At 34.2% G+C, this 6219-nt stretch overlaps 1 long non-coding RNA gene across 1 annotated transcript; it reads left to right on the top strand.

Annotated features, from left to right (window-relative positions):
- Positions 1 to 1660: 1660 nt before the first annotated feature.
- On the top strand, positions 1661 to 6219 carry LOC129312734 (uncharacterized). Its single transcript, XR_008593687.1, has 3 exons — positions 1661 to 2201; positions 2783 to 2892; positions 6146 to 6219. It is a non-coding gene; the product is annotated as an uncharacterized LOC129312734 (long non-coding RNA).

Below are 6219 nucleotides of genomic sequence, written 5' to 3'. Positions count from 1 at the left end.
GGGACATATTATACATTTATGTTTGTAATGTTAATTGTGATTGAACGTTGTGGTATGTCTAGCCCTTTTTGGTTAGATCAAGATCATTTAAGCTTTTAATTGGGTTAGAGGATTTGTTATTATGAGATGATGATAGTGCTAATTCGAGTTGATAATTGGTTACTATTAAGCATGCCAAAGCTGGTTTTTTTGGACCAAGCTCATTAGGGCTTGTGTATTGGCTAGAATTATTGGTATTAATATATATATATATATATATATTTGAATGATGATGCTCATTGATGGGTGTTAAGTATAATAGAAATTATGGCCTTTTGAAATTTGAATTTACTATTCAGGCTATCAAGTTTGTTATTAGTGTTTGTTTACCACAATGCGTGGCATAGCAAGCTACTGGCCATGGCTAACATTGCCCTAGCCATGACTTAGCATATTTGTGTAGTCCATCGCAACACATAGCATGTTGGTTACAGTGGATGGTATGCAATTTCTTAAAAATATCCTATTAACTTATTTTGTTTCTAGAATGGTCCTTTCAACCTTTTTACTCTTCAAAAACTTGTTTTTGTATGATTTTGTCCCTTGAAACTATGCTTCACTATCATTTATGATTTATATCTTATTTTGGATTTTAAACAGTTGTGTTGGATGGGATCTCATTTGATACACTTGGTACACTCTTAATTAATTTAGTTTTTACTAAATTACTATGATAGGTCTATTTTATTATATTTATTATTTCTATCTTGGTATACCCTTTTCTACCATAATAGTTGACTTCAAAAATTAATTTATTGTTATGAAAAATATTTTCTACAATTGATTTTGAAATAAATAAATACCCCAAGGTGGTGGGGGGCTAAACCAAAACCCCTTGGTAAAAATATAATAACCTTAAGCTAATTATTCTTCTTAATTATATAATGCCAAATAAATATATAATATAAAACTAAACTTTCCAACCAAGACCAAGTAAATTTGCTATTAATGTTACTTGTTAATTCATTAATGCATACTTGTTAATTCACTGTGAAACTTGTGATAATACTTTCTACATATCTAATTCTAGTGGTTTCTTAAAACTCTAATTTAACTTGTTAATTTACTAGCAAAATTTGTTAACAATACCTTATTTATATTCAATTTAGTAACTTGTTAAAATCCTAATTTTAACTTGTCGTTATACTAATATGCTTGGTAATTCACTTACAACACTTGTTAATAATATATAACATTCTACATATTCAATTCATTTTAATAACTTGTTAAAATAGGAAATGGACTCGATAAAATCCTAATTTGTGACCAAGTTTTTTAAAATGAATAATAAGTATGCATTCAAAAAAGATATCTTAGTTATTTAGTATTTTATTTACTTGCGTCTCAAAACATGTAGTGTTATTTAAAAGTTTTTTGTGTTGTCTTATTTGTAAATAACTAATTATTGTGGTCCTTTTTATTTTTCACTTAATTGAATTTTTTTTTTTGGCCAAAAGATTGAATTGAATTGAATTGAATGAAGAATGTCACTGTATACTACAGTCACGGGCCAAAACGACATCCCAATGGTGGTGTGGGTAAAACGACAGATAACAAATGGCTTTCAAAATTCTCATTCACGGTGTAAATCTCAGATCTAGTCACAGCCTGTGCCTCGCTCATTTTTCATGGTCTCTTTCGCTCTCCTCCGAATCGCATCACAATCGGCTCTCTGTTGCTTCATCCTGTTTCATTTTCTTACAGATGAATTCCATTGCACGGTTTTATTCTTCCGATCGAAAAAGGCTTGCATAGAGGGGATTTCATCTGAATCTAGCAAAATCGCACCGATGGCTATAGAACAATGTACGTGTTTCAGTCTTCTGTTCAAAAGGGGCTTAGATGGATGGGATTGCGTCTCAATCAGCGAAACCAGAGTGATTGCTATTGAACATTGTGTGGGTATAATCTTTAGTTGGAGCACTGCAAGAAATCATCAGGGGGTTTTTCTCACAGAACAAAACACAGAGCCACTACATTATCGGAATGTATATTTAGACCAAAGTGGCATAATTACGTCAAGCAAATGCCAAAACAATCTCAAGATTAAGAGTCTCATATCTTCGCTTTATTCGATGCTTCAACCAGCTGATTCATCCAACAACACTGTTCCAAATGCTTCAGCAATTTCATGATGCCCATTTTGCCCTTGCCCGTGTTAGGTATTTTCCCTATCAGATTATAATTTTGTGGATAACTTATATATTTGTCTTATTATTTAATACTAGTAAGAAGTTATCAGTAAAAGTTTATGTTATGAAATAGGGATTGTATCATATACATCGTGAAAATATACGACCATGTCTAACACATTAGAAATTAATTCTCTACTTTTGTCGTCCCTAGTATTCCATTTTTATATATTACATGTATTTAGATTTAGATTACTGAGTCTGGTCATTGTTACCTATTTTCACATAATGAAATGACATTTTCTGCTGGTACTAATTCCCTTTCAATGGGTAACGGTAACTGCTAACCAAGTGCCCAACCTGACTTACTTACATTCTAAATTATATTTTAAAAGTGATGCACGTTTTTAATTATTAAAGATAAACACATAGGTTTCTTGGCCAAACGGGTTTCTTGATTTGTTGATTTCATTCTTTTAAACTTATTGTTTAATCAATAGGTCCCAACTAATTATATATTGCCCTCGCCCCCCACATTTGGATTCTTTCTAACTCCTTAGTGTCCTCACACCTCCCGCCTCACGCATTCAACTTTTTTCTTTCTTCCACAGCACAGCCCTCATCAATTCTAGATTGTCTCTTGCCTTCCAAGCATACGTTTGAATTCTGCTGCGTTAATTAAGTGATGGATAGGAACAAGGACGACAAGAACCTGCCAATTGTGAGTACAACACCTCTTCCTAATTATGTGCTCTCTTTATTATTATTTCTTTTGATTCTTGCGTCTTATTAAACCTGTTTTTTTCTTCGTGGAATCAAGATTCTAATTGAATGAAGAAAAAAACTTCATTTTACATCTTTTTTGTTTTGTTGATTGATTTATTTGCCAGAAATGGTTTTAACAGGAAATTACTCCTTTATTAATTATTATTTATTGTTGTTGGATATGATTCTGATTTCTTGTGTCGTTATTGCTTAATCAACTTGTTGTATGTTTGTTTTGAATTTGGGACATTTCCAAGTTCCTTGCCTTTTCACTGAAATAAAATCACATGAACGTCAACAATTTAGTGTTGAAATATAATAATATCTTTAAAGAGATACATATCAAAGGCCTCAGTTAAACGACATAAAGACAAATAAATTGTGGCAAATGACAAGAAAAGTTATTTAAAATATTTATTTAGATATTTTTTGAATAAAGAGTGTATAGACTATAGACCTTGGATTTTCTTCAATCAAGTGAGTCAAATACTTATTCTTTTTCATATATCCCCTTATTATTAGTTTACACTGTAGAGATTATATAAGAAAAAGTGTAATTAAGATAGATTAATTCTAATTGTAGGATAATCTTAAAAAATAGTGATATTTTTTATCTTTTTAATGATATAAACCATTTTAATAATTATTTTTCTTTGTTACTGTGGAGCAATAAAGTTGTCTTGTATTTTTTTCCAAAAAAAAAAAAAAATTGCCCTATATTTTAACACGTGTCTACCTTACTTGATTCTGCATCTCTTCTTGACCAGCTTTGATATTTCTGCATCCTATTTCTATCAACTGATCATTTCTATTCCTTCTGCATAATCATTTCCTTCCTTTTCTTTTTATAATTTCAAATGCCCTGGATTCGTTTTTGTTTTTCTTTTTTTTTTTTTTGGCCTAAAAAATCAAAATTTTATTAATCACAACAGCAGATATTGCACACACTAATGTTGAAGCCAAAGAAAAACACTCGAAAAAAACCTATCACACAAAGTAACACAACGAAACCAGGAAAAACAAATACAAAACAAACAAACAAACACAAAACAAACTACTAGAAACAAACAAAAACAATCAGAAAACCAACAATTATTAACCAACACCCTTTCTATTTTTTGCACATCACCTGTCAGAATCACCAGACGTGTCAAAACAAAACTCTATCTGCAAAAATCAATCAACTTAGCGAAGGAGAATGGAGGTGCAAGCACCACATCCAAAGGTTGCTTCGACCTTTTAGCAGTGACTGCCAAATGGTCAGCAGCTTTATTGCAGTCTCTCCGAGCCACAGAGAAAGAAAAACAGCCTATAGAATCAGCCAACTTATAATGACCCTACCCTTTTCGTTAATAATGTTATTAGGTTAGGATCACTTAGTTTTAATTCTTTTCGCACCTTTTACCATCAACCCACTCATATTTAAGAGAGGGTAGATTATGAAAGGTGGTGAAGCTGTCTATGTCTAGGTTTGTTTTCCAATACAGTTTCGTATTTTATTAAGAAACTTGTTTTCATCCAAAAAAGAATCAGCCAAGTCAAGACATCTAAGACTCTAACCACACTTGCACTTTTCCAATCACAAGCCAATGCATTCCTGGTATTTGAAGCATTAACAGAATAGTAAAGTCAATCTCAATAGAAACCTTTTTACCCTAGTGTTGATCAATCATCAGCACTGACGAAGCCTCAACGACTGCACCACACCCAGACACAAACTCACACCAAATTCATTTCTACAGATCACCCGTATTCTAGTTCCAGCCAGCCATGCCCCCTTCCCTGAAAAGCTCCATTAGAGTTAATCTTCCAGCTCATTCCGGCCAGGTGGTCACCAAACCCTTCTCTCCTTCTTACGACTTCTAGCCTCAAACACCTTTATCACTTGGGCAACAGCAAACTCTGTTGCAGCAAAAATCAGAAATCCAAATGACTTCTTCAAGATCTACAGGTAAACCTTCTAACACAAACCGGCACCCCATTTTCCATATATACCAGCATAGTGACTCTGGCACTTATCTCTTCTCCATCACCCTAACTCCTACTCAGCCAGTTGCACACCAAGAATCCACCCTTTTAATCTTCCTTCTAGCCACAAACTCGCCAAAACCACATCAAACCACACAGCCCTAACCTATGGGCAAAATAAGAGCAAATGTTCAATCGTTTCCTCCTCACTACCTCAGATCAGACAGCAAGAATCTTTAACAGATTTCAACTCATTCTCACTAGGTGGGCACTAAACCCTTCTCTCCTTACAACTTCTAATCTCCATCACCCTTTTCACTTAAGCAAAATCGGAAAGCCAAATAACTTCTTTAGGATCTGCAGGTAAACCATTTAACACAAACCGATACCCCATTTCCTTATATACCAGCATTTAATAGTAACTCTGGCTCTCATCTCTTCCCATCACCCCAACTCCTACTCAGCCAAGTTGCACGCTAGAAATCCACCCTTTTAATTTTCCTTCTATCCACAAACTCACAAACCACATCCAAACCATACAGACTTTACCCCTGGGAAAATAACAGCTAATATTCAATTGTTTCCTCCTCACTACAAGGATCTGTTACATATTTCACTTCACAACCTTCCAGACAAAATGTTGAATCTTTGGCAGACATTTCAACCTCCAAATCTCCCCCCAAACTTCTCGAGGTGCCTGTATAGAAGTGCATGAATCTCCTATCTTTTGCTTTCTCAAACTCATCGCATAATGATAACCCAAGTTCACAGTGTAAATACCATTGTTAGCACCATCCCAGAACACTCTGACAGGCTTACTCCGTATTGGTAGTTTTATTCTTCTTATTGCTTCAAGCACTTCATCCTCTACCCTTCCTCTTAAAAACCCCTCCACCTCCCATTTTCCATCAACTATAAGTTCCTTCACCCTTCTATCCAGCTCAAGAGCAGACCAGAAATCCTCGCAACTTACCATCACAAACACCCGCTCAGTCCACCAATCTTTCCAAATTCTAACAGTACAATGCCACCAAAGGCTTGTACTTAAGCACATCCCTACTTTCCAAAAAGCTTAAATCAGCATCTCACTCGATCTAACTTCCGTTGAATTTATCATATTTGCCTTATCTGCACCATCATTTAAATTCCTTTTCTTTATATAATCTCAAATGCCCTAAAATTTTAGAAAAAATTTTAAAATATGCTAGCATGTTACTAATTGAAAGTTAAATGTTTTGCAGCATAAGCTCTACATCCCTGCTGGAGGGGATAAGGAGGCACAACAGCTCCTGATTTATCCGCCTGGGACACCAAA

This window comes from Prosopis cineraria, unplaced genomic scaffold (assembly GCF_029017545.1).
Source record: "Prosopis cineraria cultivar Desert tree isolate PC_DT_omini unplaced genomic scaffold, ASM2901754v1 PC6, whole genome shotgun sequence".
Classification (NCBI taxonomy): domain Eukaryota; kingdom Viridiplantae; phylum Streptophyta; class Magnoliopsida; order Fabales; family Fabaceae; genus Prosopis; species Prosopis cineraria.
This window is presented reverse-complemented; position numbering and strand designations above follow the sequence as displayed.